Source organism: Euprymna scolopes, chromosome 23 (assembly GCF_053919585.1).
Source record: "Euprymna scolopes isolate OS-2025 chromosome 23, ASM5391958v1, whole genome shotgun sequence".
NCBI lineage: Eukaryota > Metazoa > Mollusca > Cephalopoda > Sepiida > Sepiolidae > Euprymna > Euprymna scolopes.
This window is the reverse complement of record NC_136504.1, coordinates 8,761,242-8,782,877: the sequence shown is the minus strand read 5'-3', so window position 1 is coordinate 8,782,877 and position 21,636 is coordinate 8,761,242.

Here is a 21,636-nt window from a genome sequence, read left to right as displayed (position 1 = left end):
AGTGTTTACTTAAAGGAGCGGTTCATCAGGAATTTATTTACGTTGGACTTGAAGACATCCAAGTTATAGTCAGGTGGGAAGCAGGCAGACGAAACAGAGGTCCACAGGCGTGCAGTTCTAAGAAAGAAGCTTTGTTCATGGAAGCTACGTTTTGATTTAGGCACAGATAAAGAGTGGGGGAAATTTTTGACAGTTGATTCAGCTAGACAGGTGTTTTTCATAAAAGATTGGCGGTTGTTTTTCGTAAAATATTTCCTCCTTCTCGCGCACACTTCATAATTTGCATATGCAGTTTTTCGAATACTGCTGCTTCTGCTAATCTCACCACATGCTGGACATATTTTGCGGCTGCTGATATTTTCTCACGCGCTCATATGCACTATGTTACACTAGCTGACTTAATCGCTATTGGCATGAGGTCCCTAATAAATAACATAGTTTCCTAAACTTTCTGTCTACTGTCTTTGTTGATCACTAAATAAACGATGAATTGGCATAACGATTTTTTTTTCTAAATTATAGAGTTGAGGATTACTTTTTAGTATTATTTCTCATCTTGAGTGTATTTTCACAAGGTTTTCGTCGATATAACTTGCGACCTTTTTTCAATTGTTCGTCGAACCATATTCAGGTGACGAATAAACATTTAAAAACCGTAGAAAAGCGACCAAGAACCAGGATATGACATCAAAGCTGAAAAGTACAAAACTCAAAAACAATCCATTCTTAAACCAAAAACGTTAGAGGCTGTATTCATTCACACGACAATAAATTTCATTAGGTGTGCGTGCGTGCGTGTGTGTGTGTGTGTGCGTGTGTTTGTGTGTGTGTGTGTGTGTGTTTGTGTGTGTGCGTGTGTAGAACATACATATTTTTCTTTAAATTTAACACAAAAAATCATTAGAATATTTGTAAACAAAAAGACGTGATTGTTTTAACATTTGCAAAACGTATTTTTTGTTTGTTCAGAATGTTGAATGTTTGATAATGTTTCAAGGTTACGAATAATCTTAATTTATTATTAAATTATCACAAATTTAAACAGAATAGAAACACACCTTTTATAATACTATATATATATATATATATATATATATATATATATATGTGTGTGTGTGTGGGGGGGTTCTTGGTTTTTATCTATTTATCGCGGTTTCATATCTACATGTTTTCATATGGTTTATCTCCCTATCTATATCTATTCATCCATCTCTTATTGAATTCATATTCATTCGAACTTAACATGCGATCATTTGTTTTTGTTACGATTCCATAAACTGAATTGATGAAACCTTATTGAATTATAGCCACACCTGAATTTCTTAAATGTAGAATTAATTTGATTGAATGTTGGGAATCGATTTTTTATGAATTCAGTGATCAAAATAAGATTTTGACATCTTGCGTTTGTGATCTAGTTTTCTCCCTCATCTACTACTACTACTACTACTACTCTTTTACTTCAATCTATCTCTAAGCACGGTACACAGCCAGTGAGAGATAAGAGTCAGATTTATTGAGACATCCTAAGAAGGAAGTTGTACGACTGGCGTCACACCAAATAGTCTAGAATGAACAGAAAGCATAGATTGAGAAGCGGGAGTAATAACTGTAAAATCTGGGACCTTTCGGAGGCTTTGTGGCTACAGGAATCAAATTGAATACCAATAGGATTTGCTAGTAAGAAATCAATTTTAATGGCTGTTGCGATGATACAAAATCCTTAGCATCGGTAGTGAGATACTTACTGGAGCGATAGAGTGATCCAACCATTTTTCCGGCGATTTTGACAACATATTTTGATTTATGTTCTATTTCCGATCACGAGTGTAGGCCAGTCCCAAAAGCTTTTCAAGACATTGATCTTCCCCAAGACGAGAGCCATTCATTTCAATCGGGATGTGATGAAAGTTAGAGCAATTATGATGAAAGGAGGGAAGCTTGGTTTTCGATTCATTAAAATTAACCAGCTACCTTTTCCCACATTGCACCGCGTTCGCAAGATCAGAAGTGAGAAAACCAGAAAGATATTGGTCATTGCTGACCTTTGAAATATTGCCATAGATTATGGTGTCGTCTGCATAAATGTCTAAGAATGTGATGTGAGTGACCATTGATGACGATTAGGAAGAGAGATGGACCAGCATTAATACTATGCTTCTCTGATTTCTGTCCATCAACGACTACTCTAATAACTCTATCAGATATAAAGGACTAAATAACTGAGAGTACATTTAAAGCTATTCAATAGCTGGCGATCTTGTGAAGCAGACATTTATGCCATACTCTATCATTAGTCTTTGATATGTCAAGAGCTACTGCTTTTGAAACACATTTCCTGTCGAGAGATTCACTAATCCTGTGTAATATTACAGTTAGTACATCAGCTGTAGATCTCAGAGAGCGGAAACCATATTGCATGTCACTGAGCAAGTTTTTTTTTCTGAGATGTTGGATCAAAGATTCCAGCAACTTACTCATGATGCACAGAAGACTAATTGGTCTTTACTGAGAGGAAGATAACCGATATCCAGAATTTTTAATATGTGGGAGACTGATGGAATTTTCCAGGATGTTGGCAAGCGCTTTTTAAGGCAACGTTTACATAGTTTGTAAGTATGGAGGCTAGTTCCGGTGTAGACCTTTTGAGTACTATGACTGGAATACCGTCAGAGTCAGTTGTTTTACTGGCATCACAGTTTTTCATAAGCTTTTCAACATCACGTACAGATATTTTTATGTCGTATTGTGTGTTTTCAGTCACAGGAGGAAATGCGAGAAGGGTAGCCCTGATTGCAAAGGGTAGAATTTGCTGCAAAGTGATTGGCAAAGACTTTTGCTTTGTCTGATGCTGACGAAATAGTAACACCTTGATTGTTATTCACCATAACTGGTGGGAATTAAGCCATTGCTCAGCCACTTAAAACTTAATGTACTGGGGATCTCTTGCATTCTTTATTACTCTTTTACAATGGTTACTGACTGTCCTAAAGGTAGCATTAGTTTCACAACATCTATAACGTTGGAAGCAATGGAAATAGCGATTTCTGTTATGACAAAAGGACCATTGCCAACACTCAAAGTGCAAATCCTGACAGTTCAACGCTTGTGGGCATAACTCAATGAAGTCTTGAGCCACGGTTATAGTCTTTGGCGTAGTTTCAAATGACCTCATATCTCTTAAGTAAATTGGAAAGTCAACACCAAACTTTACGTGGATGTGTCAAAGAGTATGGTGATCCCCTAATGCAATAAACTGGCTGCTGGAAGACCCTGGGTGTGGAAGCAGGACTCGGCACGAGCTCACAAATTTAAAGAGATGCAGGGTTGGCTTCAGAAGGAGTGCTATGACTGTACAGTCTCTAATTGGCCTTTCCTCCGCCGATCTCAACCCGCTGGATTACTTCGTTTGGTCATACATGGAAAACATCACAAGCGTGATCTACTACAACATCAAAGCCAGACTGATCGCCGCCATCTGCTGAACACCCGTCGATGTTTGTGAAAAAGGCAATTCAGAACCTGTATCGATGCAGTGATTGAGGACTGAGGCAACTATATTGAATAGTGTCAGCTCTACTACATAATCAAGTTACCTGAATTGATTTTTGCAATAAAAGTTTTAAAACAAAACTGCTTTCCTTAGGACGACATATTTATCGTTCCACCCTATATATATATATATATATATATATATATATATATATATATATATATATAACTACTTAATTTACTCACATAAAATTAATATACGAAAGTATAGATTTATGCGTAAACTTTATTATTTACTTCAAAAGTGCTCAATATGTGGGTAGAGCTAGTTAGTAATTTATAAAATATATATGGCGACTAAGCTACACTGAATATTCCGCGTTTCATTTACTGTAGGACTCTCAGGCTTATGCGCCTGAAGAGTCCTAGAGTGGATGAAACGCGGAATATTCAGTGTAGCTTAGTCGCCATATATATTTTATAAATTACTATATATATATATATATATATATATATATATATATATATGGTAATACGTTTTATATATACAGACACTAGTGTTTAATACTTACGCAACCATCACTGTAGGAAGTGATAATTACTACTGCTGATTGGTAGATTCGAACATAGTCACCCTTGATACCCTAGATTTGCATGGCTACCGGTAAATAACAAAAGATGAGGGTAATTAATGATTATAAATGCTAAGTCAGCAGGTATGTACAGTAAACAGACTGAGTGTATTCAATGATAGGAGGTTTGAATATTGCATTTGCACTAAAGTTTAACGCTTTTTTAATTTGCAAAGACGGCTCAACTATATTTTATTCACAGGGCTTTATAGCTATTTATCATTTTTAAAATATGCTAACACACACTTTGACAGTCTATCTTGATTTTACTTCATCCGAAGAGAAAATCATATGTTTTGAAACTCCATGGAATTAGCAAATAAATATGTTTTTCATATCTTGCTTGAATTTTTGATGAATTAATATATTAATTGTCTGTATTTTTGAGATGAGGTGTTTTCATTGATTAAGATTGTCGGACTGACTTCCTCATCTTGGTTTTTATCGTCACAACGTTTCGGACGTTTTGCCCTCAGGCCTGTATCAGGTATTTTGTATCGAACTTGGGAACCGTTTGTTAGGAGTCTCCAACCAAACCCTTTATTATTATTACGGGGGTACCGTGTTCGGACTCCAGCTAGGCTCTGGGACATAGTTGCTGATTCTCTGTTTTGAATGTTACTTTTTTACTGCCTTCGTTCAGGATTGAACTCAGCACCTTTGGGTAACTGTAAACTTTGATACAACGTCTAGGACCACTCGGCCATATGTCACTAGGACAATTCTTAGTTGTTTTTTTGTTAATGTTAAACCTATGTTGTTATTCAAGGGTTTCTCTATCTATCAGAGGTGTCCAAATTGCATTTAGCTCTATGCTTGGTTTGCTCAGTGGGTCTCTGTTTATTATTTTTACTTCATCCCATAGGGGGCGATGGTCCCCCCTCTCCATCCAGACATGGTTGGCTATACCCGATTTTTCCGTCTCCCCTTTAGTTACCGCTTTTCGGTGTTCTTCCACCCTTACTTTAAGGGGGCGGCATGTTTCACCCCGGTAAACCTTTCTGCAACTGCATGGGATGGAGTATATGCAGTTTTTGGTCATGTTCTCCTCCATGCGGGGCTTCACTCGTACCAGTTGTCGTCTGAGTGTTGACTCGCTCTTGAATACCGTCCTGATGTTGTAGGGGGCACATATTCTCTGAATCTTTTCGGAGATGCCTCGTATGTATGGTAGGCAGACCGTTGGAGGTTTTTGGGTTTCATTCTCCTCTCTTATACTATTAACACGTCTGGTGGATAGTATGCTATCGGGGTAGTTGTTACGACGGAGGGTATTCTTTAACCTGACCATTTCTTGGTGGTATGTAATTGTATCGCTACTTATTGTCTCTGCTCGATGTTGTAAGCAGCGTGCGATTCCATGTTTGATACTGTATGGGTGATGGGAGTTGAAGTTAAGGTATTGTCCGGTGAAGCTAGACTTGCGATATACGGATGTCTTAAACCCATGCTCTGTGCGTGATATGAGTATATCAAGGAAGGCCAGTTAGTTATCTTTTTCTTTCTCCATTGTGAACTATATCGATGGTCTTATTGAGTTCACATGGTCTAGGAGAGCCTGGATGTCTTCCTGATGGGGCCAGAGTATGAAGGCGTCATCAACGTATCTTAGCCACATGGTTGGCTTTAAGGGAGCTGAACCTAAGGCCATGTCTTCGAAGTATTCCATGTATATGTTCGCCATCACTGGTGATAATGGCGAGCCCATAGCTAGCCCCTCCTCTTGTCGATATGGGTCAGTACCCATTCTGAAGTAGGTTGTTTCTATGCAGAATGTCAGCATTTCCATTAAGTTTGGCAATGGTACACATGTGCGCTCTTCTATGGAGAGGTCTGCAGCTAGTTTGTCTTGAATTACTGCTAGTGCCTCACTAGTTGGGACTTTAGTGAACAGGCTAACCACATCTAGGCTTACCATTTGGTTTGTACTGATGGGTGCTCCCTTGATCAGTTCCGTGAAGTGGGCAGAATTCTTTACATGTGTTGCTGACTTGCCTGCTAATGGGTTTATTATATCCACAAGGTACCTGCTCAGTGGGTGGCATGCTGAGCCTCGGCAGCTCACTATGTGTCTGAGTGGAATACCGTCTTTGTGTATCTTGGGGAGACCGTACATATGTGGTTGTTTACTGTAATGCTGGACCAACTGTCTATATCTCATTGGAGCGATGTGTTCCTTGTTTTTAGTAAGGATTTGGTACAGCTTTCTTTCGGTTTTCAAAGTTGGGTCCTTCTTCATTTTACCGTAGCTACCATCTGCGATTAGGCCTGCCATTTTTTCAGAGTACTCCGACAAAATAAAGAAGTAGTCAGCCACCTCAACAGAAACAACCTTCTTAGTGACATGGAATATGGTTTCCGCTCTGCAAGATCTACAGCAGATGTGCTAACAGTTATATCACACAGGTTTCCTTTCCAGGGCAATTGCTCTTGACATATCGAAGGCCTTCGATAAGGTATGGCATAAGGGCTTACTTCACAAGATTTTCAGCTATGGTATTACTGGAAATGTTTTCTCAATCATTAAATAATTTCTCTCCGATAGGCTCATAAGAGTAGTGGTTGATGGGCAGAAATCAGAGGCCCACAGTATTAATGCTGGAGTCCCTCAGGGGTCCATCCTGGGTCCAACTCTCTTACTGATCTACATCAATCATTTCCCAAAACACATACTACAATCATTCGTTGAGATCTATGCTGATAATACGACCATCTATGGCAACACATCAAAGGCTGTAAATGACACATTTCTCTCTAATTCTCTCCCCTTTCATCTTGAGCGTGTGGTACAATGGGGGAAGAGGTGGCTGGTCACTTTTAATGCATCCAAAACCAAGCTTCTATCTTTACATCATCAACGCTCTGATCCCCATCTGGCATCAATTGAAATGGATGGCTAGCGTCTTGGGGAGGATCCATGTTTTGACAAGCTTCTGGGTTTGACCTTTACTCCTGATCTAAAATGGAACACGTACATCAAATCTGTTGCCAGGTACGCTGAGAAAATGGTGGGATCCTTCTACCGCTCCAGAAGATATCTCACTACTGATGCAATTCTCTATCTGTATAAAAGCCAAGTACGTCCAAGGATGGAGTACTGCTGCCACATCTGGACAGGAGCTGCTAAAAACAGCCTATCCTGCCTTGACAGAGTACAAAATAGACTTCGTAGTTTAATGCGGGATGCTTTTTGCTCTTCCCTGCAATCTCTCTCCCACAGAAGAGACGTTGCGAGCCTGTCTTTGTGTAATCGCTATTTCCATGGCAGGTGCTCGTCTGAGCTCCAATCCCTCGTCCCCCCTCGCCAATCTTTCACGAGAAACACCCGTCTGGCTGAAACTACTGTCAATAATTTTCCCCACTCTGTATCTGTGCCTAAATCCAAACGTAGATTCCAGCAAAGCTTCTTTCTTAGAACTGCACCCCAGTGGAACTCTCTGCCGTTTGCCTGTTTCCTACCTGACTACAACTTGGGCGCCTTCAAGTCCAACATAAATAAACTCCTGACAAACCGCTCCCTTAAGTAAGACACTATCAAAACCCCCAATACTAATGATTACTACAATACTATCTCATTGATTACTGTACACGCAATAACCCTTATCCCTGAGTGGCCTTCGGGCCTTGATAAGTGGTGACCCCATGTAAAAAAAAGAAAAGAAAGTGATTTCTGTGTGCAATGGCAGCAGCACATTCTGGGGAGAACCGTGGCTGGCTGTTAGGTTTTGTTGGATTTTTTTGCATGGTATTAATCGGTCTATGCCTACAATTAAACATTCGGCCAGCTCTGATACTATAGAGGACACATGCTTTTTAAACATGGAATGCAGAGGTAGATCAGATATGAATGTACGGATGCTATTCCAGTCAGCCATAGAGTATCGATATACAGTACGGTGGAGAGGTACGTCTGAAGACTTATTACATTTCGTTTTTATCTTAACGGATACAATGGAGTGGTCGGAGGATCCTAGAGGAGATAGAACGGAACATGAACATAGCTCAGGGAAGTTGTGAGAAAAAAGGCCTAGAAGGCTTGCATACTGACTGGTATTATCGGACACACGGGTGGGTTCGTGAACAATCTGAATGAGGTCATAGGCAATGGCAAAATCATGGCAGAACCTTCCTCGTCATAGGTCTTATTTGAGTGGGTTAGCCACTGCACATTATGGACATTGAAGTCACCGCAAATGTGAATGTTAGCCGAAGGATGAGCAGACAGTATGTGATCAATTTTCTCAGATATACTCTGTTCAGATTGCATTATTGAATTTCATTAACAATCATGCTTTAGTAGGGTGTATTCTTGTTCCTGCTTTAGCTGTTCATTTGAACCTGGAATCATAAAAATGGGCCAGTCATCTCTAAGCTGTGTAGCAATAATGTACTGAATTTTCAAGAGTATAACGACAGTTTTAAATTTCTTTACAAAAAGTCTGGAAAATAATTGAAGGCGTATTGTATTTTATTACTTTCAAAATTTAAAAATAATTTCGACGCATTGAAACTATCGAAAAGGATATCATTTAAAGGTGCTTTATTTAATTTTTAGTAAATCCTCTTGCATTACAAGACGAAACGCTGTAGAAACTATTTACAATAAACAATTTTATAATATACTACATGAAATTCCTTTATTAAAAACCCGTTGGCTTAACATACACAAGCAACACGAATTGGAACAAATACATTGAGGACATTTCCAGGGTTGCTAAAATATTACTCATTCCTTAGAATATCATGTACCTCTACGAACACACCATTCGGTCATGCATGGCGTGTTGTCGTCACTGGCTTGTTTATGAAGAAATGTAAATAGTTTATGACAGATTTTCATATCGTCATAGCCTTTTGATCGATTACATTTTATGAATATAATGATCGAAAAATATAATACAAGAACTACGTTCTGAAAGCGAACATTTAACATTGAAAAATCGATTTAACTATTTATTTAGACCATGTATAAAACTGAATTTCTCTTAGGAAGTGTTATAAGATTTATTTCCAATCGAAATGGATTCCATAATTCCATAAATTCCTATACTTTATGAACATTATTTTATTTTCATAATTTTGCAAAAGTTCAAAAGGATGCTGTCAATTAACAACGAATTAATGCAAAACGGATTTGTTAAAAAAAGATATACCAACTCCCTGGTAAGGGTACTTTTCATCGTTTGCGGACATTACACAGGGTTTTATACCCGATCTGAAATGGAACACGTATATAAAATCCATGATCAAGGTAGCTGGAAAAATGGTGGGATCCTTCTACCGCTCCAGTAGATATTTCACTTCTGGTGGAATTCTGTAACAATATAAAAGCCAGCTACGACCAACGATGGAGTACTGTTGCCACATCTGGGCAGGAGCTGTTTGAAATAGACTTCGTAGCTTAGTGGGGGGATGCCCTTTTTTCTTCTCTGCAACCTCTTTCCCACAGAAGAGACGTTACGGGACTATCTCTACTTTACCGTTATTTTCATGGCAAGTGCTCAGCTGAACTTCAATCTATGGCCTCCCCTCGCCAGACTTTCACGAAAAATACTCGTCTAACCAAAACCACTATCAACAATTTCTCACACACTTTATCTGTGCTTAAACCTAAACATAGATTCCATGAACAAGCTTCTTTCTTAGAACTGCACGCCTATGGAATTCTCTTCCGTTTGTCTGCTTTCCAGATGATTACACTCTGATTGTTTTCAAGTCCAACGTAAACAAGTTCTTGATAAACCGTCCCCCTAAGTAATCCAATTTACAAAATTCCCACTACTTATGTTTACTACGGTATAATTACAATAACTAATGTATACCCATTAAACCTCGGGCCTTGATGAGTGGTGATTCCTAAGTAAAAAAAAAAAACCCAAAAAACAACAACAAAAAAAAAAAACAGAGTCGTATCCTTTACGAAATATTTAGAAATTTAAAACGAATCTAAATATGAATCGGTAATTGTATTGGAATCGGGAATTTAGAATAAAATCAGAAATTGTATCGAAACGATAATAATTTTGAAATCGTCTTTCACTAATAGATATATTCTTTTTGGTTGTGTTAAAACTTTTACTGTAACTTTTCTTTTTCTATACTTTTGTTCAATCCATTTCATATTTGTCTTTTATATAAAAAAGCGATATCTATAGAGCTTTCTTCGTATGCCTCTCATCTCTTGTCCAGTTTCCAATCTTTTTACACATATTTATGGTCCCTGATCTCCAGCCATGTCTGACCTCCCTCCTTTCACTGTCCACGCTTATTCTCTTTCTTTCGTTTAAACTCTCTTTTTCTTTTGGACCGTTTTATTAATAACATCAAAGGGTATCCTTTTCTTTCTTTACCAAGGAAAGACGTCTCGGTCGTTTACGATCGTAATAATGTCCATTGCATCAAAAGATAAAGTCTGGGAAAAATGGATGTTGGGGGGGGGTTGCCCTTGGTTAGGATGGAGGTATCGTATAAACTCTTTCTTATTGGCCGCGATTGTTAAAAGGAGTATAAAATAGAACAAGAGGTGGGAAGCGGGTGGCAGATGGCGCGGGGTTTTCATAATTCTGACTAACTTGTCGTTCATTTCAGCAAAGGCAGGCAGCGAGCTTTTGAGTTCCTTAAACTTAATTAATCAATGGGTCAATAGTTATTTGGGTCTTAGTGACGAGGGACAGGCTAAAATGTAGGCGAGACGAAAAGAGTCCGTTCTTTTGAGTGAGTGGAAGAAATATCGAGTCGGTAGATAAAATATGAAAATTAGATTAATAGACAGACGCGCATAGAGACAACATCTATAAATGTGACTACAGATCTTGCGCGTTTAACGCTGAAAATATGATTTCAAACAATCGTAGGAGACCATGATAAGACCATTCCAAATTCTGATCAGAATGATCAAGGGAAATTGTAGACTGATTCTTTTAAGAATAAAGTAAATGCTATTTTAAAATTGAAATTCTTCCAGCTTCTGTATAATTTGAACAAGATGCTGCTACATCGTATATATCTCGATATATATAATCGATATATATATACTTGATATATATAATCGATATATATATACTTGATATATATAATTGATATATATATATATTCGATATATATAATTGATATATATAATCGATATATATAGTCAATATATATAATTGATATATATAATCGATATATATAATTGATATATATAATCGATATATATAATTGATATATATAATCGATACATATAATGGATATATATAATCAATATATATATTCGATATATATATATATAATCGATATATATAATCGATATATATATATAATTGATATCTATAATCGATATATATAATCGATATATATAATTAATATATATAATCGATATATATAATTGATATATATATATAATCGATATAGATAATCGATATATATAATTAATATGTATAATCGATATATATATAATCGATATATATAATTGATATATATATAATCGATATAGATAATCGATATATATATAATCGATATATATAATCGATATATATAATTAATATATATAATCGATATATATAATTGATATATATATATAATCGATATAGATAATCGATATATATAATTACTATATATAATCGATATATATATAATCGATATATATAATTGATATATATATAATCGATATAGATAATCGATATATATATAATCGATATATATAATGGATGGCCATTTAAGAATTCCAGGTTCTGTATGTGCTCTCCGCTTTTTTCGGCATTGTTTTCAGTTGTTATGGACTTCTCTTTGCTACTGGACTCAAGTAATGCCGATTCAGGAGAGGTGTGGTTGGGATTGTGCAATCCTTGCCTCACAATGACACACGCCCCTATCGTTACAGGGGGTATATGTTGTCTCTTTAGACTATATCTATTTATATATATTATTGTTGCCATAATTAATGTTATATAATGAGATCTGGGAAATTTCACAGGGGACTCATTCATATGTAATATATTGATGTTGGCATTCTGTATATGTTCACTTAAAATGGAGACGCTCTGATATTATTGTAGTTCTTTTGTTAAAACTGCAAAAAGTATTTATCTAAACTAGCACGAACGCCTGGCAAATCCCGCTCGTAAAGTACGCTTAAATATGATATTATAATTCTTGCAGATTTCGTATATATTATTATAGAGTTAATGTTCTGTCGGTTTTTATATATTATAAAGCTGCGATTTAAAAAAAAAGAACAGAAATATATCTATATGACTTGGGTGCATTATCTTGAATCGGAACCATAATAAAAACCAATGAGGAATTCTGGACAATAAAATAAATGTTCTCTGAATATGGTATTTCCAGTGGAGACAATGGACAACTTTATTCTAGTGAAGCATTAAAAGAATTTCCTCCACAATGGCAATTTGATTATATCACATCACCACCAATGTTCCCAAAATTAAATGTTTTCATCGAAAAACAAATGAAATCAAAAGAATATTAATCGAGGAAAGCAAACAAGAAGAGATTCCAACTTAGCAATGCTGCACTTCTGAACCAACCAACCACAATCTTCCAATCAAGCCAAACTTTTTAGCGACCGCATATTGAGAGCAAACATAGTTGCAAAAATTCCGATTTTCCAACACTGACCATATCCTTGAAGAACTGAAACGCAATAGGATATGCAGAAAATATGTCGCGTTCGAATACTTTATATATTATGTTTTTTGTCTGAAGACCAAAAACTGACCCAGGAATTTGGTAGGCAATATATATATATATATATATATATATATATATATATATACGTTTATGTTTACTATAACCTTTTTACGCAAATATTATGCAAGTATAAATCGTACAGAATATCTGCATAAATAGAATTATACGTAACAGTTAACTAAAGATGATCATCCCATAAGAAGACTGGAAAAATTAATAGGAATGAATTAACATGAATGTTTAAAAGAATATGCAAATTAACAAGATCTTTTGCAGATGAATGCAATGCAACGATCTGTATAAAACAATGTGACATTTTCTTTATAAATTAGTAGAAAAAAGGGTTTTTAATTGTGGTGATATGCAAATGAAGTATAATTTACATATGAGCAGATAGCTCATATTTATAAACTGACACCAACTAGAACAGGTAGTTTTTGAACGCTTGCGTAGCGTTATACACAACATATCAATGGCGTCGACGATAGGATACGCTCTTGCCTTTGAAGACCCGGAATACGTAAGTACTTGGATTCGCTGCTAATGCAAAACAAGGAGGGGAGAATTAAATCACTGACTTGTTCATGACTAACCCTAACCCTAACCCTAACGCTGGTTATGACGATTGCTATAATGGTTTACCCTCGAGAACTAGGAGAAATGGCTTTCGAAGAAATGAGTCAGCTTATCAAGGGAAACATGATGCCAAAGAAAAGACTGGCGACTGCAGAAAGGACAAAGTTTATGGCAATGAAGCAGGAAGTGGATGAACCAATAGTAAAATATTTACACCGGTTAAGAAGTGCGAGTAAATACTGTGAATTTGAAAAAAAGGAACAGAAGAACAGCCAACAGAAGAAGAGTTAATCCAACTAAGCTTAATTAAAGGTATGCATAATTAGATATAAACTAATGGAACAGTTACAACTTACAAACATGCCCTTAAATATGTGTCTAGAATTTATACAACAGCAGGAATTAATACACACCTACAACCAAAATAAAAAAAAACACTGCTACGAAAGAATAATGACTGACACGTGTACGGTAGAAACGAAAAGAAAAAAATGTACGTATTGTGGAAAAATTCATGAAAGGAAAAAAGAAAAATGCCCAGCGTTTGGAAAAACATGTTCAAAGTGTTTAAAAAAGAATCACTTCAAAGAATTATGTAAAATGAAAAATGTGGAAAGAATAGTGGATGAAAATAGGCAAATTTTTAATGCAAAGAAGGATGATATACAAAAGACTAGATCAAGGAATGGAGATACAAAAATAAAAATGAAAATCAACAATTGTGTTGTTGAAATTCAAATAGATAGTGGCAGTGAAGTAACTATAATTCACAGAAATTTGTAGGAAAAATGGGAAAACCGTTTTTAAAAAAAGTCAACGTAAACGTCAGTTTAATGATTCGATCATAGCAATTATGGGTTGTTTTGAAGGTTCAATAGAGCTAAGAGAAAAAATATGAAGTAGTACGCATTGCAGTAACAAATTGCCGAAAAAACGCATGGACTATTGGGGAATGATGTATTAAAAATGAATTCAACGAAGTTGATTAATAAAATAGAAATGAAAAAAAAAAAAAACGGGAAAACTTAAAAAATATGAAGCTACCTTGAAATTAAAAGAAAATTTCCCCCCTCCTACTACGAAGCGAGAAAAGTACCAGTGCATGTATTACCGTTAGTAATAGCTAAGTTGCGAAAGTTAATAAAGGAATATTTATTAGAACCTGCCCCTTCAGGGGGAAGTAAATGGGCATCACCCATAGTGGTATTAAAAAGACGGTGACTCGAGAATATGTGGAGATTATAAAATAAGGGTGAACCATAAAGTTTGCGCCAACTCGAATGTGGAAGTAGCTTTACATAAACCTTCCGGAATGAAAGTATTTTCGAAGATAGACCTAAAATTAGCTGACCACCAAATTCCCATTGATGGAAATTTTAAAGAAGTGACGACCATAAACACACCTATAGGCCTGTTAAGGTGAAACATGATGCCGTATGAAAAAAAAACAAAAACAAAAACGGCAAGTGCAATTTTTCAAAAAGCTATTGAAAAAGTAATAAGAAATGTTGAAAATACCATCTGTTATCAGGACGATATATGCGCATAGATTTTTAATCGCTTTTCCCATTGCTACATAAATAAGATACTTGATTAGTTTTGTATTAAACACATTTCCCCATTTATGGTATTAATTTTTTAATTTTTTACTTAAGTAACATATATATATATATATATATATGTATATATACACGAAAATTAAATTATATAAATAATATTATATATATATATATATGAAAATTAAATTATATAAATAATATTATATATATATATACACGAAAATTAAATTATATAAATAATATTATATATATATATATATATGAAAATTAAATTATATAAATAATATTATATATATATTATTTATATAATTTAATTTTCATATATATATATATGATATTATTTATATAATTTAATTTTCATATGCATATATATATATATATATATATATATATGTATATATATATATCGGTATTTATTCAGCAGTATCCCACATGTGGGTAGAGCTTAGTAGTAATATGTAAATATACTTATGACAAGTAAGTTATACTCTAACGTTTACATCTTCTTTCCCGTAAGAATAGATAAGTCTAATTTAATTTCCACACGATTTTACTCAGGAATGAAACAGAAATGATTGGTGTAGTTTATCTCACAATTATATTTTATACTATATATATATATATATATATATATATATATATATATATATATATATATATATAATTATTTGAATAAAATATTTGTGAAATACGGATTAAAAATGTTAAAAAAAAATATTAGACATCCCCAAAGGTGGTGTACTATGTTAAAGGGAGGTAATTCAAATCATCGTATTCAGCTCAATATTCCCCATACATAAAAAAGGTTAAAACAACAATAAAAGCATAACTCTATGTCAGAAAGTATCTTCGATTCTTTACTTGGTTACAAATCTCCAATTTATAAATCAGTATTTCACAAACATTTTTTACATTGTATTGTCATTAAAGTTTTAAAAAATTCCCATACAGCCTATTTCGCAATGAAATTAGTTTAAAGGCTAGGTTAGGATGGGGGTTAGGGTTAAGGTTAAGGTTAGCATTAGGTGTCTTTTTAACCTAAATTGAAACCATTGCTTTATTAAACAACGTTTGGTTGCACACAACACATATTGGAGAAGGGATTTGGGTATCATCACTCCACTGGAATCCAAAATTCTAAGTTCTTATCACTTTACAATTTCTGTTTATTTAATGAAGTTATAAAATTAATGTCATCGTAATTTTTTTTTTTAGAAAATTTTCTATAATTAAATATGCATTAAATCTAATATTGAACTAAAACATAAATCAAAGAGAATTTTTATCACATTTATTCATGTTTGTTATTTCAATTAAAACTTTTATTTACAATACTTCTCTGAAATGTGTGGAATACCTTCATACCTTGTGAATACCTGTATGATACAATGGAAAGCTGTGAAATACGTACAAAGAATCTGGCAATATTTTGAACGAGATTAATGATATAAAGCATAATAACGATGTCGTGGGGGGCTGTATTATTTATGTAGCGTATCTTGGGCAAAAATGGCATGGCGGTGCCCATTTTCTCTCCAGGCTCTGAGCACATACAGAATCTGATATTACCAAATAGTCAGGCCTGTCGGTGGGGCATTAAAATACGCCGACTTCCCCCCTGCAGAGGGTAAAAGTCCCTCAATGGGGGTCCTGGATATGACCTTAAACTATATCCAGTGGTGAGGTCCCAGCTTGTGGGCTTTGGGGAGTGTGGAGCAACCCTTTAATTACCATTGCTCCCAGGTCCACTCTGAACCGGAGTGGTAATACCTGTTAGGGTCCCAACTATGGGTTAAATAGAAACCGACATGAAAATAACAAATATATTCTATTAAAAAAAAATTTCTTCAAAATCTTTGGATTCGGCATTAAATAACCCGAAAAGGGTTGAGATTCCGTAAAACAAAAACAACCAACCAACCAAACAAACAAACAAACAAATAGTCACCCATTTTAATATTGACAAGGCTCAATGTCTCTGAATGTCGGTGATCTAACGGGAACCGATTTGTCAACGTCACCAATGTTGGTTATTATCGGAAAAATTTAACATACATTGCAATTCAAACGGTTTATATAACATTTTATTTTCTGTTTTTATCGTTTAAGCATCAACATCATGTAAGGACAAGGTTGGACGATAAACTTTGGACAACACGACTCCATTTACATTTGATGAAAACCGGTTTTCTTTTTTTCTACTCGTTGGCCAATTGGCAAGAATAATATGAGCCTTCTATCATGTCTGAAGTGACACAAAGCTCAACGAGCGAGATTGGACCGATCCAACTTATGACAACAGGACCAATGCCAGCACCTTCAAAATGTATCGCTGGATTGCCACAAAGAACAAAGACTTGTACAGAGTGATGAAAACAAAGTTTCCGGCCACGGCCTTTGGTATGGTTTCAAGTGAGGGCAAAATCATACCACCTTACATCTTCGAAGTTGGCTTGAAAGTCAACACCAAAGTGTACCTTGAAGACACACTGAAGAGTATGTTGATCCCCTGGTGCAATCGGGTAGTCGTGGCAGACCCTAGGTGTGACAGCAGGATGGTGCCAGCCCACAAGTCCAAAGAGACAAAGGCTTGGCTTAATAAGGAGTACTAAGACTTTGTACCTTCTCACTGGGTCCCTCCTTCTCCGACCTAAACCCGCTGGACTACTTCTTTTATTCATATGTGGAAATTTCACCAACATGACCTCCCACAACACCAAAGGTATCCGCCCAGTATTCGCCGAGTTTCCACCGGCGCTAGTGGAAAACGCATGCCCCAAGTTCCGAGGAGGTGAAGGCGGCTACATTTAATAGATCTTAGCCCTACTACATAACTAAGTTACCTGAATTGATTTTTCCAATGAAAATTTTAAAATAAAGCTGTAGTGGTGTTTTCTGTATACTGTGTGAGTTAGTATTTATTAATACAAAAACTCAATTTATAAAGGTATGAACATTTTTCTCACCCATAACAACTTGTAACCTCAGCCTATAATCTCTTCGCGGCACTCTAGTAATCATGCTACGGGACACTAATGTGCCGTGATACGGAGGCTGGGAAGTACTGTTCCCAATAAGGGTAAGAACGAAGAAGACAATTTCTGTTACGATTGACGCATCGTTGGTTCCTTCTGATTTGGCAGCAGAACCGAATGTGGTTTTTGTCATGCTATCATCAAATTACAAGCATTGGCAATGGAAGGCGGACGAAAATATAAAGTATTTGAGTTGGATTGCGAGCTGCGAGCGTCACCAAGACCCCGAGCGTGAGAAACTAATGTCAGATGATATATTCTTTAGATCCCCCGCCCTCCTATTCATTCATTCATTCATTCATTCATTCTTCTTCTTCTTCTTCTTCTTCTTCTTCTTCTTCTTCGTTTCAAAGTTTGATGGACTTCTTCATAAATTGCTTTTTTTTTTACTTGATCAATAAATAGAAGTTTGAAGACCGATTGAGACTTTCCAAGCTTCTAGGCAGTTACTCGTTGGGAAATGTATTTATATGTTTCTCTGTGGTTCAGCCAAGTTTAACAAGATGAGTGAGGAATATTTATATATATACATATATATATATATATGTATATATATGTATATATATATATGTATGTATATATATATATATATATATATATATATATATATTCCTACACGTGAACACATAGGACATAAATACAGGAAAGATATAAACATGTATATACTTTTCGTATTGATTTTTATTCACACACACAAACACACACATATATATATATATATATATATATATATGTATAGAGTAATGAAATCAAAAGGATGTAGTGTTTACCTGATATACGCAATGGTAAACTTCAATCTACTATAAATACCAGTATTTATATATAGAAAATTTAATTCCAACCGAATTAAAAAGCTCAATATGCAATAGAGAGTAGAGCATATTATAAGAGAAAGAAAATTAAAACTGTAAGTTGAACTTTACAATCAAAGTTTATTGTTCGACTGAATAGTCCAAAAAACAATTTACACTGTCCTCTGATGAGGAGATTAGCAAGAACAGAATTCCTTGAAACTCCGCGTAACAGGGACTTTGTAAATTGTGTTTTGGAGTATTGAGTCGAACAATAAATTTTGATTGTAAATTTCAACTTACAGTTTTAATTTTCATTCATCTAATATATATATATATATATATATATATATATATATATATATATATATATATAGAGAGAGAGAGAGAGAGAGAGAGAGAGAAAGGAACAAACCGTATTATGTGTTCATCAACGTTTCGTCTTTATTTCGAGACTTCCTCTGGATGAAACTCATGAAATTCATCCAGAGGGAATCTCGAAATAAAGACGAAACGTTGATGAACACATAATACGGTTTGTTCCTTTTTATTTTCTCTATTTTGTTGGAATACTATTTCCATCATTTTCATCATATATATATATATATATATATATATATATATATATATATATATATATATATATATATTAATGTTGGGACGATTAATCAGAATAGCGGATCGGAAAATCGGAAGATTTGATCGTATCGGAATCAGTATCGGAATCGGAAAAATTGTTGCCTATTTTCCGATGCCAAAAACGATTCTTTTAATTATCTTTTTTATTTGATTTTGTTTAAACAAAAATCTATTGCTGGCAATAATGATAAAACAATAACAAATTTTAAATACCAGTAAAACTAAAATCGATAGATCATCATCCACAAGTGTATTTCGACGTTTAGGAAAATATCTGCATATTTAACATGTGTTTTGACAAAAATCTGGAGAAATAACAATTTTATAGCTAAATAATTAGAAATTTATAAAGAATTGGAATCGGAATCGGTAATTGTATTGGTATCGGGAATATATATATATATATATTTAGTGGAGATGGTAATTAATAAAAACTGAAGAAAGTGCTCAATACTGTTGTAGAGCAAATATGCGTTTTATTTTTTATTACCGTATCTTTCTGTTAAGTTACATTATTGTTTCGGCTACACGGCCGTTTTTTTTGGCCGTCTGTAGCGTCCTCAGACTTTTACAGAAATGTTCGCTATTTTGGGATAAAAGAGTGGAAGAGTGAATGAGGTCGGGGGGGTTGCGAGGAGGGCGGAAGAGGAAGAGAGGAAGGGAACAAGGAGAGAAGATGGGGGGCGTTTTGTATGTCGATAATTTTTTAGTTTTAGGGTTTAAGGAACTTGTGGGGGAGGATCTGAAAAGATCATTTCTGGTGTGGCTGAGGGCATAGGGATACATGAGGGGAAGGGGAATATGTGGGGGTGGGAGGAGGGGGAATACTTTAAAATTCGAGTCTTAGTGTTAAAGTTTTTAGCGTCTCGTTGGTGAGATGATTTCTTGGTAAGTATGTCTTGAGCTGAGGCTATGGTTCGGTTTATTTTATTTATTTTTAGTTTTTATTTTGTTGTTTATTGTTTGGAGAGAGTTAGCTAGCGGTCGCAGCCACGGGTACACACATGCGCACGTACACACATATATACTTAAAAGAAACGGTCACGGGTAAACATATATGTCCGCCCTGGCATGCAAATATATGTGCATATGTGATCCTACATGCATAGACACCTGCGTTCTTCTCGTTTGCGTCAAATTTTCTTTGTTTTTTTTTTGTTTTTTTTTCTTTAAGGTGCTAAGATTGGGTGCGCGTGCGTAGGCATGGATGCGCACATACACAGATACATACATACATCGACGCCCCCGCCACCAAGAAGGCGATTATACGGCTCATATGAACATATTGAATCAGACATACTAGCACCTTCCCCCCCAACTTCCCTCCTTGTTCCCTTCCTCTCTTCCTCTTCCGCCCTCCTCGCACCCCCCTGACCTCATTCACTCTTCCACTCTTATAGCGAACATTTCTGTAAAAATCTGAGGACGCTACAGACGGCCAAAAAACCGACCATGTAGCCGAAACAATAATGTAACTTAACAGAAAGATACGGTGATAAAAAATAAAACGTATGTATGTATGTATATATATATGTATATATATATATATATATATCTACTTCATTTACTCACATAAAATTAATATACGAAAGTATAAATTTATGCGTAAACTTTAAGTATTTACTTCAAAAGTGCTCAATACGTAGGTAGAGCTAGTTAGTAAGTTGTAAAATATATAGCGATTAAGCTACACTGAATATTCCGCGTTTCATCCAATCTAGGACTCTTCAGGCTTATGCGCGAATTTTGTGGTTGTCTGTCGTTTTTATATACGCACCTTCTATTGATATTTTAGTTAGCCATTCAGCTTTCTAGTATCCACCGCGCCCTTCCTATCAGCGCGATAGGAAGGGCGCGGTGGATAACTAAGAATTATAATGAAACTCCCCACGAGGGAAGAGTTAGAGACAATGTCGGCTTTTAATGGGGAGTAACGGAATTTACTCCCCATTAAAAGACGAAATTGGAAGGACACATCTTCAAAATAGGGTTTATTCTTAATAAACCTTGTCTTTCTTTTCTCGTTTTTTACCTTTTTATTTTTTTTCTCCTCAAAATGTAATTTTCACTTTTGCATTATCGTACCTTCCTTTCACCACGCTTTATTTCTTCTCCATTTTGTCACCCTTTCACCCAGGTCATAAAAAAGAATGCAGCTGTTAGTTCCCATCTCGCCAATTCACTGTGCCGGCTACTTTCAGCAAATGGAAGAAAAGAATCGACA